Source organism: Atractosteus spatula, chromosome 9, assembly GCF_055471065.1.
Source record: "Atractosteus spatula isolate fAtrSpa1 chromosome 9, fAtrSpa1.hap1, whole genome shotgun sequence".
NCBI classification, from domain to species: Eukaryota; Metazoa; Chordata; class Actinopteri; order Semionotiformes; family Lepisosteidae; genus Atractosteus; species Atractosteus spatula.
In genome coordinates this window covers 40,768,156-40,780,008 of record NC_142714.1, presented here as the reverse complement: position 1 = coordinate 40,780,008, position 11,853 = coordinate 40,768,156, and positions in this window count along the sequence as shown.

The following is an 11,853-nucleotide window of genomic DNA, read 5'->3' as shown; positions in this document are numbered from 1 at the left end:
TACACACAAATGAAATTCCAAAAAACCCTGTAAAGCTTATCAAACGTCATGAAACGAGAGCTTAAAGCCTCTACACAAGCTGGTTAAGAAATTGTACCCGCGGAAGTGTCCCATTAAATCATAACAGTGAGTTGCTTTTGCATTTATTTGCAGCTCATTTCATTTCCAAGGCATTTATCTCTGTCTTGAAACAGCAAAGCGTATTGCCAGTGGTTCTTATCACAGTCTAGCATCAGGCCGTTGAAACAGGAATAGAGCCATGCTGGGCAATTACAAGGTTTTCTGCATGTCGAATGGCACAGGAGTGATCAATGGAACATGCAGGGAAAGTACTTTCAACTCATGGTTGTAATTAGTTGCATCTACATTTATAGGTTTTCAGCAGGTGCAAAACTGATAAGAGGAGCAGTGGTTGCTTTTATTGACAAAGCTATTCCAGGCTGCCTTTATTTCCTTCTGTCAAGGACTGGTGTGATGATATTTGTTCCCTTTTTTCTTTCTTTAGACCGTAGAGATATGAGTAGACAGTACAGGCTTAACTGTGACTGCAAGGGGAAAGTGTTCTGAGGAAGAGCTCTAGACACTGAAGGTGATTTGACGTGAGGTTTCCAGAAATATAAAGGGAATAAAAGGACCCCGGTAGTTATTTCAAAATGAAGTTTGGTGAATGAAATGTAAGGGCATAGCTGGAAATTTGTGAAAAGAAAAGTTTTCTTGCAATCACCTTTAAAAATAGATAGCTATTTAATGCATGAAACAGATTATCAAGACACCAGTCTCCTATGGGATTGATTTTAAAATCCTTTTGTTGACCTACTTGGCATGATCTATCTCCTGTGTACCTTCAGGAGTTTCTACCAGTGAGCTCACTTTGTACTGCTGGTTCTAGGAACTTTCCAAGGACTTTACATCGTACATTAGGGGAGCGAGTCTTTTCAGTGGCTGCCCCTCATCTTTGGAATACTCTTGCTGGCCATATAAAAAATACACTCTTGGTGATGATTTTAAATCTCGCCTAAAACTTACTTGTTTTCTGTGCCATTCAGTTCTTAATACCCACAATACTCGCTGGAATTGCTTTGGGTGCCAAGCACCACTTTGTGATTTTGTATTAAAAATAAATAAAAGTTCCCAATCAAAAACCTGTAGTTTACAAATTAGAATAAATCAGTTTCAATAGATGTGGACAGCTTTTCATCTGTCTGCCCTCTTCTCTAGTCTTTTCTTCTTTCCTGTCTGGCCTGTTATAACTGAGTCATCACCTTGCATAAGTCCTCTGTTGGACTGTTGTGCCCACATTCATTAGCTAAATGTGCAGACTCGGGCTGCAGAAAGGAATTAAGTACATTGATTGCAAAGAGTTAACATCCATTCATTATTTCTTTGTGTATTTGTTGAGCTCATGTACCAAAAATCTATTTGAGTGCACCTTTCAAAAGCTGAAACAATACAGTTTCTCTTCACAGGGCATTGAGGTACAGTTAACTGCTTCCCAATTATGTTTTAGTGGAGCTCTCTTTTGTGCTGTAGTTAAAACAGCTCCACAACAGGTCTGTATTCAATAACCCAGCACTGTAGCTCTTAGGGAACGTGGAACAGTCAACACAAAGGAGATTAACGCTCTTTAATTCAACAAAACAACTGCTTTTAGAAAGATGTGTCAAATAAAAACTACGTGGCTTTCAATTGCACTGAACAGAGTGGGTTTGTGCCATATTGAATATTGGATAAGCTGTTAGCTAAACTAAAACAGCTTTAAAATCAGATGACACATCATAGTATTTCGGAAAGAAAATGGCAGCCTTTAGTCAAAGAGGTAACATTTCACCATTACTCTGATCCACTTCAACAATCAAAGCCATTTAGTTGCTTTTGGCTCATACCATACCTTAACTATCAGCTACCTGTTACCTTTAACCAAAAAGACCTGTAAGCTTTAAAACTCCGAAAACAGTACAATTGTACCAGGGTATTCAGAGAGCATCTTATTAGGGATTTGCTTTTTTATTTGCTTTCTTTATTTCCTTGACCTGGAATTATTGGTTCTAAAGACAAAATGTCCTTGGGGGTGTTAAAATGTAGCAACCTGTATCTTGCTGATCAGTAAAATGGTATTTTCTTTTAAAGAATGCCTGGATTGTAAGCCAAAATACCTCTCACAACATTTCATAATTGTTAGGCTCATTTGCAAGATATGAAAGTACTGTATCCGAGTGTCTGAACAGCACATCTGTTGAAACCAAGCACATATCGATTCCTCAGCTGTTGGAAATACCCGTACACTGACATACTTTCATTTTGAAAAGTCTTTTGTTTTTGCCTTTTCCTTGCAATAGCACTTTGAAAAATGTGTGCCATATTACATTTAAAAAATATATCATTTGTCTAGATGAAGGGTCTGATCTGATATTCACCACCTTTAAACACGTTCTTCCAAAAGCCAGTTTCAAAGTAAATCAGTAATTTAAAAAAAACATGATGACTCCTTTGGGCTTCTTTAGAAAGTGGGCTAACATAGAATTATCTGTTCCGTGGTTCAGATTTTCCAATGCTGGACAACATTTGTTGGCTCAAAAAAAGGCAAAACAAAATGTTTGCTTCGCTTAAAATTAACTTTATTGCTACAAAACCTAGATTGAATAATCAGACCTACTGTATGTTATGTAGCTGTAATGTCTGCAAATTCAGGATGTGGACCACTCTAGATCTCGTTATATTGTACTAGAGTCAGAGAAGCTATTCCAGCTACTGAATAGTTAACTCCAGTCATCACTGCAGTGGCTATGTTGATAGTTCTTCAGTGGGGATTATTACTTCATTATCAACATGCCAGGCATGTCCTGTGATTTCATAGAACCCAGGTTGATTTAAAAGAAGTTGTGCCATATGGTTCCCATAGAGCTAACAGTAATGGATAACCTAGGGCTCTAACTGGGCACCACCCTGGCTCTGGTTTTAGGAATTTTTAATGTTTCCAAATGAAATAATGGGTAGTGACATTTCATATTTATGACTTGGTTTTTGCACTCAGACATCAATCCAAACCATTATAAATAAGATTACAATTACCCCTAGGAAGCATTTGTTATATAAATTTTATACATTATAAACCTGCCAAAGTAATATTTGTTTGTGCCTATGGGTTAACAGAACTTATACTGTAAATAGTGTATTTTACCCTCTCTTCTAAAAAAAGGCTCTGTGAGGCTTAGTCTAAGGGTGGCATTTTAATTTCTGCCAAAGTTGTTATTGCCTGATTTTAAAAGTCTAAATGTGAACATTTATACAGCTTATTCCATAGAAGCTACCTTTTATAACTTGGCAGAGAAAAAAAAATCACTAGGATTTGTTTTCATTTCCTTCTTAAAGAAAGAACAATAAAACTGAACATCCTCATTTTAAAGAATGTTTTTACTTTCATTCCTGCAGGTACAGTTGATGAACTGTAGGTGTCATTGCTTGTGTCTATACCACCATCCTGTGTTCATCTCTGGAACTACTGCTCCCAGGAACTTGTCAATGGGCGCTTGGTTAAGTGCTTCTGAGAACACAATCAAGACCACTATTCTTCCCCAAACCAAAGAGATCCCACAATGAAGCCAGTAAATATTTCACATTTATCTGGAATGCAATATTTAATGTGAGCTCTTTAGATTCATTTAGGATTCATCACTTAGCTCTTAACCTTCATTTAAGATTATAACTACTCTTCTTGTGAGGTATCAAGCTACATACTTCCACTTAGTTTTCTGTTCTAAGAGATGTGACAATTAAAAGCTCAGTATACAGTATTAAGATATAGTCATTTCATACTGTAATTGTGTAAGTCTCCAACTGTTAAATTAATCAATACCTCCAAACACTTCTGCACTTTTCTGCACTTGTGATTTAAATCTCATCTTTTGACGTGGACTTCGGCTCTAGGTTCAGCATGAGGTACAATGGCCAGCTTCCAGATACGAACTTGTTTGTGCGTATTCTGTTTTGTGCTTGAATTGTCACAAGGATTGTATCAGTTACACAAACCTATGGATCTCACTGAGTGGCACAGTCAAGAAAGGCTCCACATTGCATTAAAAAAACAATAGCCATCCCAGTTTAGAATTGTTTTCAATTCTGCATTGAGATTTTCTTTGCCATACCAATATACTCTTTATTACACAGATTCATTGTCTGTTTACATCCAGCCTTTATCAGATAGCCATGTACAGTATTCCTGGCAGTCAGAGGCTCATCAGGAAGTATAGAGTCCAAGGTGTGGCTTCACCCTGAATGGAAGGCCAGTCCATCACAGTGGGCACACACTCATCTTCTTCACAGTGAAGAACGCAGGGGCAATTTAAGCAGTGGTTCCCTGTTCTGGTCCTGGGGAACCACTGTGTCTTTGAGTTTTTGCTCCTGCCAAGTTTATAATCACACTAGAATTATAAACAAAAAAATTTCAGTTTTCCTTCTGGGACGTATTCTTAAATTCACTTTCAGCAACTAATAAAAGATCAAATGGGATTTGTAATTGGTACCAGTTGCTAAATTTCAAAACTCCCCGCATTCAGGTGTGCTGTCTGGAATGTAACCAAATGGGCCTCTGCAAAATAAAAACCTCAAAGATCGTTGTAGCGGTGTTTTATATACTGTATATATACTTATTCCCACTTTTGTCTGTTCATCACAAATTGATCACTGCTGTGCAAGCAGTAATAAGGGTATTGAGGGGTTGATCAAATATTTATATGCTCCAGTTGTTGGAAACAATAGCCACAGAGTAAGGTATTTCAGAAACAAGTTAACCAAAAGACTGAAGCAGCAAGAAGATGAATTAAAGTCATCAATTAACACTGGATATTTACAAAGGAATGGAAACCAGCAAACACAGAGCTGGGGTGAAAAACTACTGATTAATTACTAGCATTTATACTAGTCTTCCAAAGGAGGAAAGACTGATCATTTATAAATGATATATATGGTACAGTTATTCTAGTCTTCTATTCTTTCAGCTGTCCACTAGATGGAAGTAGAGGACAAGAGGACAACTATTAATAGTTACATAACCCCGTAGGCAAAGCAAATTGGATAACAAAAAGTTCTTACAAAGTTTCTAAGCCTTTTTTAGAATTGCTCAAAGATGAGGGTACAGTATTTCTCTTTTATTTTCAAGTCTTTTATCTTTCTAACCTTTTCATCTATTTTATTACTACTTTTCTTGTGAGGTATCACTTCCACTTACTTACTTCTTTCCTACGTTTAACTTACAAACCTATAAACTTACAAACTTTCACTTACACTTAGAATTTCCTGCCCCAAGAGGTGGTTGTGACAATTTAAAGCTCATTTAAGATCACACATTTTAAGTAATATGTTGGATCATGGGGCAGCACAGAGGCACAGAGTGTAGCAGTGTTGTCTTGCAGTGCTGGGGCCTTGGGTTTAATTCCTGGGGTGCTATAGTTTGTATCTTTTCCCTGTGTTTGCGTGAAGCTCCAGGAGCTCCCACAGTTAAAGACATACAGTTGCAAGAAAAGGTTTGTGAACACTTTGGAATTACCTGGTTTTCTGCATTAATTACTCATAAAAATGTGGTCTGATCTTCAACTTAGTCACAATTATAGACAAACACAATCTTCTTAAACTAATAACACACAAACAATTGTACTTCTTCTGGTCAGTACTGAACACATCGTTTAAACATTCACAGTTTAGGTTGGGAAAAGTATGTGAACCTCTAGGCTAATGACTTCTCCAAAAGCTAATTGGAGTCAGGTGTTCCAATCAATGAGATGAGATTGGAGGTGTGGGTTGGAGGTGCCCTGCCCTATAAAAAAGGCACACAGGCTGGTTACTAATAGAGTCTGTGCTTCTCAAGAAAGAGCTGTTTATGTGAACCATGCCCTGATCAAAAGAAATATCAGAGGACCTTAGAAGAATTGTAGAGATGCATAAAGCTGGAAAATGCTACAAAAGCTTTTCTAAAGGTCTGGGTGTTCATCAATCCATAGTAAGACAAATAGTCTACAAATGGAGGAATTTCAGTACTGTTGCTACTCTCTCTAGGAGTGGATGTCCTGCAAAGATCACAAGAAGACACAAATGCTGAAGGAGGTGAAAAAGAACACTAGGTTAACAGCAAAGGACTTGCTGAAATCTCTGAAACTTGCCAAAGTCTCTGTTCATGTGTCCACTATTGGGGGGAAAAACACTGAACAAGAATGGTGTTCATGGAGGAAACCACTGCTATCCAGAAAAAACATTGCTGCATGTCTCAAGTCTGCAGAAGACCCCCCTGGATGTTCCACAACACTTCTGGGGCAATGTTCTGTGGACCAATGAGACAAAAGTTGAACACTTTGGCAAAAATGTGCAATGTTATGTTTGGAGGGGGGGGAAAAAAAGCACTGCACACCAACACCAAAACCTCATCCCACCCGTGAAGCATGGTGGAGGAGCATCATGGTTCGGGGCTGCTTTGTTGCCTCAGGGTCTGGACAGCTTCTTATCATAGAGGGAACAATGAATTCAAACTTGTATCAAGAAATTTTACAGGAGCATATCAGGGTAGTGGTCTGTCACCTGAAGCTTAGTAGTGTCACGACCACCAGCCAGCTGAGATCAACACGTAAGCGAGCTAATCAGCACCAGCAGCGGATTACTACTAACAAGCGCCGCAGCACGAGTTAACACACCTGCAATTGCTCTACCGTGCGGCACGCCGGGTTATTTATACCATTCTTACCTGATTCCCGTTGCTCGGTATTGAGTTCTCTACTTGTTGCTCAGCCTAGCGTTCTTACCCCTCTTTTGCCTTCCTGGAATTCTGCCTGCACCTTTTGCCTTCGGACTTCGGATCTCGTCTCGCCCCTTGGATTGTTTGCTATCATTGCCTGTTTTGGATTTGACCCTGTAGCCCTCTTTTCGACCACGATTCTGTCTCACGTTTTGGATTGTTCGCCACCAGTGTCTTTACCGGATCTTGACCTACCTTCGCATTCGGACTACGACTCAGCTCCTGGATTTGCTCGGTACGCTTACTTGCGTACCTGCATCTGCATCGGATCCTTTTCACCTCTACAGAGCAGCGTTACAAGTAGAAGTTGGGTGATACAGCAAGACAACGACCAAAAAAACACAGGAGTAAATCAACAGACTGGATTAAACAGAAGAAAACTCATGTTCTGGAAGGGTCAAGTCTGAGTCCAGACCTCAACCTAATTGAGATGCTGTCTCACGACCTGAACAGAGCTGTTCATGCAAGAATCCCAGAAATATCAATGAACTGAAACAGTTTTGTAAGGAGTAATGGTCTCAATTTTTTTCTTAACTGTTGTGCAAGTCTCATCAGCAGCTACAGGAAACGTTTGGTGGAGGTTATTGCTGCTAAAGGAGGTTCTACCAGTAACTAATACAAGGGTTCACATACTTTTTCACTTTTTCTAGCCTGTACTGTTAATGTTTAAATGATTGTGTTCAATATTGACAAGAAGTACAATTGTGTGTTATTAGTTTAAGCAGATTGTGTTCGTCTATTGTGACTTAGCTGAAGAGCAGACCCCATTTGTGAGTAATGCAGAAATCCAGGTAATTCTAAAGGGTTCACAAACTTCTTCTTGCAACTGTACCGGTTGGTAAATTGTGTCTGTGTGTGTGCCCTGTGATAACCTGGCATCCTGTCCAGGATGTATCCCACCTTGCTCCTTTAGCTTGCCAGGACAGGGTCCGACTCGTACACTGGATAAAGTGGTTCAAAAAAAGATGGATGTTGGATCACATAACAAATCTTCAAACAACTTCATTTTTTATAGGGAAGAATGGCTGTGAGGGAGGCCTTTATTATCTGATGTGTTTCTTGCTGACAGTCCACTACAAAATATGTGGCATTTCCCAATCTCTAGTGAAAACGCATCTTACATTTCTATCGCTTTTGCTGGCTAGATATTCTATAGCTGCAAGAATGATTTAGCGAGAATCAAAACTGTTAGCCATAGTTTGATGGCTTTCAAATTTGGAGTGTTCAAAATTTTCAGTCTGGATCTGGGGATCCAGCAACTGTTGTCAGTGGTTGATTTTGTTTAGTTAATGGACCTAACATGACCAACTTATGATGTATCCATTAACCTGTAGTAATGTTTTCTTTCCCATTTTTAAATGATGGTTTTTAATGGTAATGGTGGCACAGTGTTTCGTGCTGGGGACTTGGGTTTAATTCCAGACCTGGGGTGCCATCTGCGTGGAGTTTGTATATTCTTCTCTTGTGTCTGCACAGTGACAGAAAGCTTATGGCCAGCAGCCATGTTACTCTGAAACTCACAACTGGCAGCCTGCTGAAGCTAAGCAGGTTTGAGCCTGGTCACTACCTGGATGGGAGACCGCCTGGGGAAAAACTAAGGTTGCTGCTGGAAGAGGTGTTAGCGGGGCCAGGAGGGTGTACCCACCCTGTGGGTCCTAATGCCCCAGTACATTGACGGGGACACTACTGTAAAAGGGTGCCATCCTTTAGATGAGACATTAAACTGAGGTCCTGACTCTCTGTGGTCATTAAAAATCCTAGGGCATTTCTCGAAAAGAGTAGGGGTGTCACCCCAGCATCCTGGCCAAATTTCCCATTGGCCTTGACCAATTATGGCCTCCTGATAATCCCCATCTATGAATTGGCTTCATCAGCTATCAGTGGAGATGTGTGGGGAGCGTTCTGATGCACTTTGGCTGCCGTCCCATCATCCAGGTGGGGCTGCATCTTGGTGGTGGAGGGGAGTCCCCATTACCTGTAAAGTGCTTTGAGTGGAGTGTCCAGAAACATGTTACATATATAAGTGTAAGGGATTATTATTATGGGCTGCTGGAGTGCCTGCTGTTTAGAACCATCTGGAAAGCAGTGCTGTGTAAGACTGAAGAGAGCTTTATCTAACTGGTGATCTGTCACTGTGGCTCAGATTCTTGCTGTGGGTGCGCTACACATCTTTGTATTTGATCACTGACACCTGACCACTACCTTTGAATGTCACTCCATTATAAAATAAAAAGTAAAATAAAGTAACAAATGTGCATGGACCACATTATCAATACAATTTCCACTTTTTTTCCCCTAAGGTTTTGCATCACTAGGTCTTTATGTATTACCACACCTTGCCAGGATTGAATTCTTACTGCATCTTACTCTGGTTTATCATGGTATACCAATAAGGTCTCTAATATCTAGGCACAGGATGATCATGTCAGGGCTGGGATGGGCTCAGTGTTGCAGTGGCAGGGATGCTTGCTCAGGTGGGAGCTCTTTGGCTATGTGCCCATGGCAGCCTGTGGGAATTGGGGAAATTAGGAAGTCATTAGGAGTCATCAAGTTAGAAAGTGGTGCTACAGTATGTTTTTGCCCCCTTATCACTCAAGTGTGGTCAGTTTACTGTAATGAAGACCTTGCACACAGGTACACGAGACTGCTGAAGAAAAAGATATAGAAGACAAACATTGGCGCAGTTCAAGCTTTGATGTGGTAAACTGCTTTTATCTATTCACTCATTTTCAGTAACAGATTTATTCTTAGAGGGTTACAGTGATCCTTAATGCTTAATTTGACAGACGTTACTAAGTGGCGTTACAAGTTTTTTACTAGTGACAAAAGGGAGTAAATTTAAAGATGACAGTTTATCTAGACTACATGGCTTTGAACTGTGGAAGGAATTCAAGGTACCTCAGGAAACCCCACACATTGACGTGGGGAGACTACAAATTCCACAAAGAAGGTAACCAAGGCTGGAACCAAACTCGGAACCCAAGGAGGCAAAAAATAAGTGTTCCCGCTGTAATGCCGTGAATTGCTGTTCAACAAAATAAAAATCAACTTTTGTGTGGATACATTTCCCCAGCCACCCACTATATTTCATATCGTCTAACGTGATAAAAAAAAAAAGCGAAGAAAGCCTCTTTTACTTTAATATCAAACACATGCGGTCCCGCAGCAGAAGTACTTCATTGTGTACGATAAGTGACGAATAGAAGCGCAAAAGCGGTTTGACGACAGCTCGGTTAATAATGGATATGTATCGTATTTTTTTATTTAAAAAAATCCGTAACTGTTAAGCTCTGTTCTGTTACAAAACAGTTACGTTGTGGAAAGCAATACACGACGTGCATAATTTAAGCACGAACAGATTGAGACCTGTAGGGTGCGTGACGTCGAAATCTTTGCACATAAAGACGTTTCATGTGTGAAACTGGTATTTTTCAGCTGTCAAACTCCTACCTTGGAGTAGACCGTGTGTGTGAGCTGTATTTCCGAGTTAAGCTAGAAAAAAGCAATGAGATGAAAGCGTGTTCACAGTCAGGTGGCTCTGTTGTATAGTCAATTATCCCGAGCACAGCCTGCCTACCCTGCGCTTTACTTAATAGCTTGTCAATGATTGAACTGGGCTGCTTTGAAACGGCTATGGATTTATTTTGTGCATTTTGGGGATTATGACGACTGGAAACCCAAGGAATTCAGGTAAATGCAATACTGTAGATGTGGAACGTTAACGTATGCATGAGTTAATTTCACAATTCGTTTTCTTGCGCAGTGATTCAATTAACTTAATTAAAGACTCTAAATGGACGAAGCTTCATAACGCCAGTCTTTTGGGTGACCGGAAGAAAAAAAAAGAAATAGTAACTTTCATAGCTGCCCTTAGAAGAAAGCTATGTTCAGGAAATAGAAACGTTATTTTTCATAACGGAGTTAAATGGACAACTGCTTCTTTCTTGCGTGCAACGTTAATGTCCCTACAGTAGCAGTGCTGTTTTATGTTTCAAGATCAAATAAAACTGTTTCGATTTTTAAACTGTTTTAATCCTTTTTTTTTATTGGACCCCAATTTCCGAATAACGAACTATCTTTTTAAGCTCTGCCCTATTGAACGTAAAATTAGGTGAATGTTTTCAAGTTTTTTTCAAGGCATTTATGAATCCTAATAAACGTGTTGCATTCGAGGTTGAAAATATTATTTACATCGTTTTCGTTATTAGTACATAAATTAGTTATTAGTTATATTAAATCATTAAAACCAAGGGAAATTACGGGTAAAATAATCGAAGCTTTGTTTATGCCCATCACAAAGCTTTATACTTTTATAACATGCCTTTGGGTGATATTCTGCTCGTCTTCCCTACAAGTACATAAAGCGGACATTAACATTAAATGTATATTTAATGCGATCTTCTATTACTCACAGAAATATATATTTATATATTTCCATATGCTTATACTGTACATCGATATACATATCTAATGCCAATTTTGTCTTAAATTAATTTAATTTACACGAATACTTAGATTTATTTCGGTATTACATTTGAAATACTAAAAGCATTTGTGAAACTCAAATCCCGTGCTCATTTATTTTTCTCCAATAAAGCACCTGCCGTTAGCCCCAGGTCTCCCACATTTTAAACACACACAGCAATGTGAAGATACGGCGTGTTTTTTGCTGCAGCGGTTCTCTGTATTGCTACAGCAGTTACTGTATGTGAATGAAATCAGCCAGGATTGCAGAGCAGTCCTGGGATGTAATCTGGCATCAGGAGGCCGAAGAAATGGGAGCGCTTTGGTTTTTGTGCAGGACTCAAAGACACAGTACACAACTTTAACTGGGCTCGGGTCAGGTGATTTAACTGGTGCGGTGTCCTGATCTTCTGTCTTCCCGTTGAATGTGAGTTTTTCAGTCTTCCATAAACATTCTGGGCAAAGCCCTCTGTTACCACGTATTACTGAAACAAAGCTTGCCGAGTGCCAGCACTGTTAATGTCAAATACATTGCATAAGAAATACAGTATGTATTCGTTATTACTGATGGAAAGCAAGAAGAACTAAATCAGTTGTTATACAGCAACTGT